The sequence below is a fragment of the Trachinotus anak genome, unplaced genomic scaffold (assembly GCF_046630095.1).
Source record: "Trachinotus anak isolate AG129_WGS33_773 ecotype Australia unplaced genomic scaffold, CSIRO_AGI_Tana_v1 ptg000013l, whole genome shotgun sequence".
Lineage (NCBI taxonomy): Eukaryota > Metazoa > Chordata > Actinopteri > Carangiformes > Carangidae > Trachinotus > Trachinotus anak.
In genome coordinates, this window is record NW_027273864.1 from 20,868,300 (window position 1) to 20,880,000 (window position 11,701).

The 11,701-nt window shown below is 39.2% G+C and overlaps 1 protein-coding gene across 9 annotated transcripts in view; it reads left to right on the forward strand.

Annotated features, from left to right (window-relative positions):
- Positions 1-11,701, forward strand: part of LOC139630940 (neurexophilin-4-like) — a 115,574-nt gene that overhangs the window by 29,459 nt on the left and 74,414 nt on the right. For 3 of the 9 annotated variants that reach the window (XR_011693245.1, XM_071494802.1, XM_071494801.1), the window contains one exon: positions 186-297. The exons of 4 other annotated variants lie outside the window; for them this stretch is intronic. The gene's annotated coding sequence lies outside the window, so the exon portion shown is untranslated. Of the gene's footprint in view, positions 1-185; positions 298-1,866; positions 5,021-5,042; positions 9,156-11,701 lie in introns of those variants that run through there. 2 more of the 9 variants (XR_011693246.1, XR_011693248.1) reach the window with 2 other exon arrangements.

The window sequence follows — 11,701 nt, forward strand, 5'->3', positions numbered from 1 at the left end:
TGACAGGAAGGGTCAAATGTTCCCTGAGGCCCGCAGGCACTCCTGACCCTCCTACAACACCAATTTAACAATCGGTTAGTCCATGTGTGGCATGGGGTGGGCTGTCGATGGTGGGCTGTCGCCACGTCTGAGGCCTGTGGATGTGTTCAGGTGACATCTTAACTAAGTCTGCTCCTATCAATTAGAGTGAAGAGGCGAGAGGCTGCAGAACTGAGGGGGGGCCAGAGGTGAGAGAGGGACAGAAGAGAAATACCACAAAGGAATTGAGGAACAAGTCACAGCACCACAGAGAAAAAGGTGGGCGTTCAGTGAGTCTCTGAGATAACTATGTTGGAATTAAAGTGTTACTTTAGTGACTTGGTGGAGGGTAGAACATGGCAAAGTGTGTCTGCACAAACAATCATTAACTTTGTACTACAGTCACAGCAACATCACACGTTATTTGAATCATAGATAGAATCACTTCTGACGCTGTTACATTGCTTTTGCAGTGAATGAGTACATTGCAAGCAAATAGTCTAGAGACTAGAGATATACAGTATATCAGCTATATAGTGGTAGATGTCTGCTGATAAGCAACAAGAAATTATGTTAGGGATGGTAAGGATGTGTTCATTTTTTAACTAACGTGTCTCACTCTGGACATGTCTTGGTCCTAATTCTTTTAAAAAGCAAATTTGAGACCAATCTAGAGTGCCAGAGGACTAACTCTGGATACCTATCTCTGCTCTGACTTTCTCAGAAGGCTTAAGCAGAACACAGCTACAGGTTCACAAGATGTGTTTAGGGAACCTGCTAGCTCGAGCTACAGTAGGAAGTTACAAAACACTGCACAGTTGTTGGATGTCATGAAGCCAATATATAATTGCACAGCCTTCCCAAGGATAGTGATAATGGAGACATGTGGCTAAAGTTGAGTTTTTCTGAAATACCAGAGCATTTTAGTCCTAATTTGACCATCTGTTCAGCTCCTCTCAGTGATCGTCAGTATTTACGCTTACCAGTAACTTTTGCCAATAGTTCCAGTAGTGCAGTAGCCACAATCCATTGCCTATGGTTGTCTTGGTTGTGTGTCACTCGGAAAAACACTTTGTTCTTGATGGAACTTCAGAGAGAAGTGTGAGAGAGGAGATGTAAAACTGTACTGAGAAGGTTTTTGGTACTTAAAACTATGAATATATATTCTCAGAGATATAAAAGCTTCAAATAAAACATTGGAAAGTATAAAATATGGGACCTTTAGGTATCATTGAAGAATTTATTACAGACAGATATTACAGAGCAGACATTGGAAAGGGCTTGTTTTCATCTATCAATAGTTTATTTCAATTGATCCAATACAATTGGCTCATGAGAACGTATGTATCTCCTGGAAAACCTCAATAAATTGAATCCTAAATGTAGAACGGAGATAGGAATACTATTTCACTGCACCTGGATGTATAAACACTTACATGACTTTTAGAAAGGAATAATCAACACCATTTCCAACATCACCAGTATACAGGACCCTGCTAGAACACAAACTGTTTTTGTGTGGTGTTACCTGAAATATTGTTTTGTAACTTGGCTCTAGTAACACTGAAATTTACCCAAAGTAATTTTCGCTTTGTTTGGTCAAATGAAAGTGATGTGTTGCAAAGTTCGTCCCTCTTCATTCTCTATGGGATTCAAAGAATTCCTTTCTCAAGGCATTGTAGCCTTGATGTGCATCAAAACCCGCCTAATGTTTACTATGTAAAATCACACACAATAGTGGTGTTGTGCTGCTTCTGACCTCTCCAGAAAAGCTGCAGTTTTATAACATTTGAATCAATACATCTCAGCTACTGTACCTAAGTCTCTCTGTCTGTCTGCTGAGTTCAGTGTGTGCTACAGGCATCAATAAACGGCTCAGAGCTCTGTGATCTGGTCAGTGGAGTTTCACTTCAGCCATAAGCATGTACAGCAGAGAGGAAGAGAGAATCGGTCAAGTAACTGTTGATTGCCCTTTTATTCACCCTTATTTTATTGTACTATTGCATTTCTTATTGTAAAGCACTTTGAGCTACATCTCTTGTATGAAAAGTGCTCTATATATAAAGTTTGTTGTTGTTGTTGTTGTTGTTGTTGTTGTTGTTGTTGTTGTTGTTGTTATTATTGTTATTATTATTATTATTATTATTATTATTATTATTATTATTATTAAGGAAGAAACGTTTGCAGTCACCTTTTTCCATCTCATTTACGTTTCTGTGATGTACTGTAGATGTGTCACCACACTATGACATCACTGTTGGGTGTAGAAACAGGTGTGAAACTGCACATTTCTGACATCAGGGCAATGAAACACAGCTTTTCTGCCTGGTAGTAACTTGCTCTTTACACTCTTAAATTTAAATATCATTATTGGAATTGGATTGGTTGATTCGGCAGAGGTGAACCTCTTCACTTGGGACATTGCCTCCGGGCCTTTAGACAAAGCCCTGTGGGACTCCAAAACAGAAACATTCAATAATAAGCTGAAATGGATGCGAATTTTCTTGACGAAAGCCTTCATTAAATGGTCATTACAGCCCTTCAATGTGAAATCCACACAGGGTTATTTTGTAATAAGAGGGCCCAAGGGCTCCTTTTGCACTTCCATGGCAGCTTTTAGCCCTGTTTAACACTGTTTCTCCTCCCTTTATCTACCATTAACATGCCATTTAAAACTTTCAGAGACATGGTAAGCGTTTGCTGCTACAGTTGTAAATAATGTGGCAAATTTACCAAACTACATAACATTGTACCTGTATTTTCACCAATGCATTATTAGCTGATTTCATCTGTCCGCTGTTCTTCCTTCACCTGCCTTTTGATTTTGCTCTGGAAACATTTATGCTGTAGCACTGCTTGCAAAGCCACTATTAGTGTGACTGCTGCTTGGCAAACAAATATGCTTACACACAAAAGAGTGGGGGAAAAAAAGAAAGCTTAATAAATGAAATAAAATATGAATAAACAGACCAACACAGTTTATAATATAAAAGTTGACATCTTAATACATACTGGCCATTTAATGGGTGTTCCATCACAATCAGTCTCAGATATAGATGTAGTAGGCTTCTTGTGTATCAGACAGTGCCTCATCAATCTTAGTGGCGCTGTCCCCACTACAAAAAGGAGAGGAAAGCAAATTGCTGTGTTTAATTAATGCACTGCCTCCTTTTGTTACACTGCTGCTCAGCATCTTTCAGTCGACAGTAGGAGAGAAGGAACAAGAGAAACTCATTCGCACCGCACTGTACGCACGCAGGGAAAGCAAAAGAGGGAGTGAGAGGTACAAAGATGGAGATGAAGCGAGGGGATGGAGCGAGAGAAAAAGAGAGAGAGGGAGGGTTTAAAAAATGAATGGCCGAGTAGAACAGGCTGCATCCATCGGCAAACTTTATAATGAATGTCTAAGTTTGGCAAGCATGATGGATGAGTGGGGAATGGTGTTTGTCACAAATGCAATCTTCTTTGAATCGCTCTGCTGTTTCCCAGTTCAGGGCAAGGGCTCGTGTGCTGTGCTGAAGCAGCTAGAGCGTCGGCCTAATCATGTCATTAACGTTTAATGATCTGACAATTAACTCAATGACTACAGAGCACATATGTATAACAAATTTCTCATATCAGTGAGTGTAAATGTTAATCTCGTTAGACTTGTTTACAGTTACATATTGGACAATTAAGGCAAAGCTGCTACATATTCAATTACCTTTGAGTGATGCGCTGTAACTGTGGAGCTGAAGTGACATCGAGCTTATAAGATGGTCATTTTGTGCTGAACCTCACAGCTGGGCCGAGCTCACTGTGTTTAGTCTGTAACCAGGTCAGTTCAGTCAAAAATCCCTTGATGCTTGAATGCGGGAAAAAAAAAAAAAACATTTACTCACATTTTTTCCAATCTTTAGTAATATAATTGTTGTTATATCTCAGATTACATTGCAGAAAAAGAGAAAAAGTTAATTAATAATAAAAGTTAATAAGCAGTTAATTATAAAAGGATATTTCACCGGAGTACTGTAGTTTTTCACTCTGATTTGTGAGTGCAGTTTTAAAGCCCATTTACTGGCATTATGGAATCAGACGTTTTGTTGTCTTGTCAGCTGCAATCATTTTTTTTCTCTCCATATGTATTTTTTTTGTGTGATGAAGGTTCTTAATTCTTTTTCACATTTATTTTGCTCATCTCACAAGCATCAACAGCATCTCCAATTTATGTTCATGTATAAATTTGGGATACACTGACCCGATCTATTGTATTGATATTGGCACAGATATCAAGCAGACTGGGCATTGCATGACATGACCAATCCACATTAAATACAGGTTTTTCATCAAAGTTATTAAAAAAATTCAATTTTTCTGCCATTCACTAAGTAGCTGCGGGATGTCAGCTAGTGCCACCACAATCCCTGACACCATGTTATCTTACATGGAAATGATTCCTTTGAATTCTACACAGTGAGCAATATATTTTTAGATTTGGAGAAAAGACAGCATCGCTGTTGGATTGGTACTCTGTATTAGCAAATACCCAGGTATCATTAACAGTATTAAGACAAAAAAATGATGCATTGGCTAAACCCTATCTTAAACCTGTATGTACATATTTAATGGTCAGCAGTCTTTATGCACTGATGAAATCAAAATACATACCGTATAGTAATGGTTGCTTTAATTGGCTTGGTTCTTGAGATGGACTTGATATGCTCATAACGAACACACAGGATTTTGGTTGTTGTCTAGAAGTTTGAGTGGACATATTTTTGCATTTGTCTTGGCCTTGACTGAGGTAGTTTAGAGCCATTAACAACTTTGAATGTTCAGGTCATTTACACTTTTTTTTTTTTTTTTTGCTAAAACATTCTAGCAACACAAAAGTCCTCTTTCTATGTGACTACACTAGAACCCAGATGAAATACACTTGGGGATGTGAAGCTTAGAAGTTGGGGCTCAAATGCCTGATTTAGTTGGACATACTGTATATTGGTATTTGTGAGGTGATATCAAACGACACTGTTACCTCTGTCCAGGATGGAAGAATACTGTCTCCCACAGTCTGCTCGGGCTAAAGGACAGAACAGCAGGGTCCATTTCTCAGAGATGTGGGTGGCTGGCTGCTTACCCACCCATCAATATCATGCAAGTATGTTGCTGTGACCTGCCATCCGTGTCCCCTCAGCTTAGATCAATAACATGAACAGATTGTACACCCCCCCACCCACCCACCCCCCAAAACCCCATCCCCACCTCCACTCTCTGAGGGATTAGCGTGTGCCTTTTCAACATTATTATCATAAATCCTCTCCTTGAAAGGGCAGTGTAAGCTAGACTGTTGGTGCACTATAGAAATTCAATTGACAGGATAAGCTCTGTGGGATATAACAGAATAGGTAGTAATTTAGTGTAACTGATAATGATCAAGTACAGACTGTGATCTGTTAAGCTTCTTTTTTAAACTTCCTGAAGTTACTCCAATACGTTTTTGGGATAAGACATGCTCTTGTTTTCTTTTTATGATACAAACAGCAGTTTGACAAAAACACTATAAAATATAAAACATAACAGCAAACACAAAGAAACAGGAGAGCATCACTCACACACAGTGGGTCAAAAACAACCAAAGGAGATAGGCCACACGCAGCAAGTCTCAGTGGAAAAAGAGGACGCGTGAGATGAAGGGGGAAGAGAAAAGAGAGGAAGTAGAGGTGTTCACCTTGAGAGTGCTCATCCATTACAGGGAGGCTGAGGCCCGCTCTGTCACACTGTCACAGTGATGCCACCTCTACACCACCCGAAAGGTCACCTAGCACTTCACTGCACTGCTTCAAACACAGTGCCCACACACACACACACACACACACACACTCCATTTGTGCATTTCCAAATACACAGATGGACACACTCCCATCTGTCACCCTATCGCTGACAAGTCACTGCTGCTGCCACACAGACACAAATAAGCACAGATATGCATACACCATCTATACGTGGGAGTGGAAGGTAATGTGTCACCAGTCACCTTTAAACAAAAACTGAAAAGAAAGAAAGACATTTTGATATTTTGTGCCATTTTGCAAGGGACCACTGTCTCTGGATCTAGGGTGGGACACTGCCCTCATAGTTTACCTCCCTCCCGATGTTAGCACTATTTTATTTGTTGCCAAATTTTTTATTCTAGTTGTGAATGGTGTTGGTTTGCACATAGCCCGCTCCTCTGGGATACTCTGGGATACTGGGATACTTTCACTTTCACACAAAACATGTAGTGAATTTCTACTTCTCTGTAGTATTGTATGTATTGCATGTCAGTGCATTATTGTCATGCAAAAAAACTTTTAAAACTTAGGTGTTTTAACTTTAGAGCTCTGTTTTGACTTAATGTATTAAAATGCATGTTTTCTGTTCTGTGGGGATTTTCTTATAAGTAACAGCGATGTTTTGTGTTTGCCATTGTGCATAATGACTTGATGCAAGCAGTGCAAATTTGACAACCATCATAAGACAATTACTAGCTTTCAAAGTGAAATGGCAGAACAGATTAAAGGAAAAGAAAGGACTGAGGCTTCTAAGGCTTGACGTTAGGCTGAAAAAACAGTGTGTTATTACACACAGTGAAATGTCTGAGACTGTTGTTTAGGCAATCAACTAGTGCATAGCGCAACTGATCACAAAGGATGATGTGCCATCTCTGTGTGTCATCTGTTGGGAAAATAAATGAACGGGTCTGTCATCCCACACTCTTTCAAGGTCAAAGATCATTTTTGATTAACAGCTAAATCCTGAAGAATATCTACATGTCCCAAATCAAAACAATTCTGTATTAATCCAAACAGACCATTTAGACTGTTAATGCCTGACAACTGTCACTGTTTATTTTTTAATTTTTAAAAAAATTACATCCATTATAGCATCATAACTGTATGCGGGAGTATTTAGCAATGTGATAAGTTAGCTGCATCAACATGTAGCTTCTATAGCACTGCTACAATACCTCTGTGGACTGTGCAGCTCATTGGCAACTTCTGTGTTGTCTTTTGAGCATTTACTTTTTCCTTGTTTGCCTAATAATCCTTATTTAAAATATCACAGGAAGTTAAAGCAGATGTCTGCAGCAAACACATCCATAAAATGCTGTCGAGACAACACACCAGCCGACAAAAAGTAAAGCTTTGTAATTAGAGTTAGGTTGTAATTAGATGGTGTAAATAAAAGTTAAAAAAAAATAAAGTATGAGATTTTTTATGTTGCTTGAAGTGAAGATTACACTTGATGAGCATATGTGAAACATATGTTATGATCATTTGGGCAATATTATAAGAGCCATCTTTAAGTGTGTGTGTGTGGTGTTTACACTGTACTTTGTATCAAGTCTCGTATGGCAGCTACAGCTCCGCCACACAACAACACTGAGGCTGCATTCACACTTGCCGTTTCAAGTGTGTCATACCAGTCCAGATCCAGATGAGGTTTTATACGTGTTAGAATACACTTAGCTACAAATATATGTGACTCTGCCAAATCACAAATGTCATCACAGTCTGTCTCAGGTTTCCTGGACTACATGCAAATCAGAGTGTGGTGATAAAGCACCTTAAAGTGTTTGGTTAATGCCACAAACACAAGAAGAAGAAGAATCTATGCACTTTAGCATACCCATCCACAAACACATGGATAAATTAAATTTATGAACTACAAACGAGACAAAAGATTTATTCTCTTAACAAACTCTCACTCACATTCATATCTTAATGTGTCAAATGCTTCTTGGAGACATTTACACGTATGTATTTTACTGGCATGAAGTGGTTTAGTGTAACTGTGTCACAGAGGAGGCTGCCAACATTTGAACCAATGCAGACAACAAAGTGTCATTTGAATCCTTCAGAATCCTTCAGAATCCTTCAGATCCTTCACTTAGACTCAACAAATGGAGGCGAAATATCTCTGTGTCTCTCTTTCTTACTACCTATTTACCTTTTTTGTGTTGTGAAAGAAAGCAAAGACCATTAGAAACTGAAGTACAGAAAGTGAACCAGAGATTTTCAAAGGTTGGAGGAGCAGGACCAAAGAAGTGCGAGTGAGTCAGAGAGGTGAGAGAGGGTGCAACAGACACACTCACTCTGTGTCTTAAAGATCTGGTGAGAACAGGTGGTGTTATGATATCAGCGCGGTGCTTCAGAGGCTGCCTTGCACAAATGTTCATCTAAGCGGCCAGTTACCTCAGCATCTGCTTACAGAGAACAGCCTCACAGCAGGAGGTTTAGGACCATCCATAACCCAGGAAACCTGCAGGCTTTCTGCAGTATGGACTTCATCAGACCGCCTTTTAGAGGTGGTTGATCCTAGATCATTGGGAAACTGGTACATTATCAGTACTCTTGGTATGAATAATGGGGATTACTATGGACTGGATGCCTGTATATTATGCATTTGTTTTTAATTGTACAAGGTCATACAAATTGTTTTGTTTCACAGTGTCAGATGCTTAGAAATTTAACCCTCATATGATCTCACCTGTTAATTTGAGGTACTGAGAATGCCTCATACGTGGCATGAATGTGAGTTATTTTTTGCTGACAAAATATATACAACGCCGACTACTTGACTGATCACTATCCTAATTCACTCACCTTCAGGCTTTGCCATAACAAAGATTGTATGTTTGTAATGTCCATCTGGACTGATTCCAGATTTATAGGATATATTTTGGGTTTGACTTCCAAAAAATAAAAACATAATCCTCAGTCCCCAGTGATCCTCTGTTTTCATCACAGATGTCTCTATTTTCTCTGCTCTGATTAATATCATAGTTCTCTGGTAACTTGCTTCAACAATTCATAATGTCCTCCAGACAGTGATCAATAGGTCTGAAGTGCTGACAGTTTTTATCACCATCATTAATTATCCATAAGAGTAACAATAAATGCTGCCGAGGGTGTTATGGCTTTTACAACAATTACAGCTCCTCCTTTTTTTTGCAAAAGAGTAAGCAAAGATAACACATCACTGATTAGCTCGCTGATGAACACCAGGGTTGCCATAGCAACTAGCAAATTTGCTGTTACAAAAGTCATGACAGTATGGAAACTCATGGCACAGTTGGAATCGACTTTAAACAACGAAACTGCCTGGGTAATTAAAAATGAACTGAAGTCATATAGAACATTTAGTCGCACGCAGGAAGCTGTCAGTCATAAGCAAGTTTAATGGCACATGGTTTACGATGTCTCCGCAGGACTGGTCTGTTTAAAATTTACCGTAGTGAAATTTAGCATGGCTGGTGTCTGAAAATGTGAATATGGACTCTGTACATCAAACATGTGCTCTGTGAATGAAATGGGAACACGTGAACAGGGGACTAACATCAAACATACTTTGTTTGCATTAGGATAAACTTGTAGAAAAGGTTAATAATAACTCAAACATTAATTGCAGCTCTGTAACAGGGTAGAAACACTTGCACAAAAGAGGTGCTACACACCACAATTCAAAACCCTGAAATTTGCATCTGCTATAGGGAACAGTATTCACTGCACTAGCAATTAACATTGGCCAATGGACATAAATTGTGAGGTATTAAGATTATTTCCCAATTAACAAATTTTCCACCGCAATTTAAGTTCTTTCATTAATTGAACAGATTCCTCTGCCTAATCACATTGTTTTTCTTCTCACTTCAACAAAAGTTTCAGGTACACTAGAATAAGGAATAGTCTGCAGTCTAACCTCTGTGTTGGCTTAACCCTTACATGTTGACATGGATATTGAGACATATATAAAGAGGTACTGTCTATACTCCAGCTGTTTATTGTATTACAAGAGCATCACTCAAACAGTCCCTGACATTCATGATTTTAACCACAGAATCCAACATTTGGTTGACTTTAAATTCTCTCTTTGGCCTCTCGGACAAATTGTCTGGTGCCATCACCACCACTTACACAGCTGTGTCAAAACCACTCAGTTATATCTCTCTGTCATAATCATCTATAAACCATCCTGTCCTCACCAACTGTCTCGTCAACATAAAATGCCAAGTCCACTAAACTGCCCTGAAATGAAATGTGATATCCTTGAAATCTTGATTGTTTGGCCTATACATGTCATAAAATCCTGGTCGACTAAACCTCAATAAATAAAGTGTCCAAGTACTTAACACCAGCCATTTCATATGAAACACAAAGTCTGGCTCAGTTACTATCCCTGATTGGCATCAGTATATTTCCTCCAGCCTGTTTACTTCCCTGTGGTTGTTTCTTCCTGTAACTGTTTGTGTAGGCATGTGACTTGTCCAGTTAATCTCTTACAAGGCCTTTTACTTGTTACTCAGCCTGCGGGGATGATGGGATAGCGTTGACTCCATCGTATATTCCAAACCTCAAGGTCTTGGTAGATTGCCTGTTCACTTTTAAAGTGAAGTTAGAGCAAAGGCTCTAAAAAAAACAAATTCTCAATCAGTGAGTTCACACTCTAGGTCTAGGTAAGTAGACTTGAATAACTCAAACAATTAAACATCAATTAAATAATTTTCAAAACACTTGATTTTGCAGTAGGATCAATCATTTATTTCAATAGAATTACTTCTGTTAAAGTTCTTCAGTTAAGGTCTGATAAAGAGTGCACACACATGACTGAAGGTGAGGAGCCATTCACCAGAGCTACACTTGAACAATGTGTGACATTTTAAAATTTTTTTTTCCTTTCACTCCCCACGTTATTTAGCGTTGGTGAGGATTTTCTTATTTTTGACTAGACGTGTATAAAAAAACAGAAAATGTGCTCTTATTCTTGGAGGAAAATTTTAAAAGAAAAGACAAAAAGAGTTTTTTTCTGTTTTTTCTGTGTTTTCTGTTTTAAAGCAATGAGGGGTTCAAGTTTGAAGTCATTGTTCATGTTAAGTTCCCCTTGTGCAAGAGGCTTATAGTCTGTGCCACAGCATACTACTGAGCTGAAGTTAATATATTTTGGAAAACAATCAGACATTTGAGTGGAAATACAAGCCTACAACACAACAAACTGTAATAGCGTATGAATGTAGCAAATGTACTGTAGAAGTTAACGCTTCACAAGAGACCTTACAGGAGTCTTGAAAGAGTGGGCAGCCCCTGATTTGTCTGCAAATTAGCAGGAGAAAAATATTCCACACCAAAGCACAGGTCACTTCATGGGGCCAAGCCCAGTCGCTGAGTGGGAGAATGGAAGAAATGGCGGGGGGGGGGGGCGGGAAAAGAGATCTAAAACTGTAAGATTATAGTCTAATAAGTGTCAGATAAGAGCAGCTGCTGACACCATCCAGTCAGTGAAACCTGCTTCACTCAGCCTGCAGAGTGAGAGAAAGGAAAGGGGAGAGGCAGGAAGAGGAGCCCTGAGAGAAGGAAAAGGTTAATTGTATCTAAGAATACTTACGACTGTTTGCATTTTCCATCATTTGCCAAAGCCCACCTTAAGGTTCCCTGACCTTTTGTTTGCTGCCTAATGAAACCCATGTAATAAATCACACAATGACACACCTCTTCCTCCCCTCCTACTCTTACTTGTGTATTTTCTGCTGCAGGAAGTCCATGTGCCACCTTTTAGTCTTTCTCTAGTCCTTCTTCTCTTCCTCTTTCTCACTTATTCTCTCTCTTTGCTGGGTCTCTCTGCCTTTTGTGGATCCTGGGCCCGCATTAATAACACTGACACTCCAAAC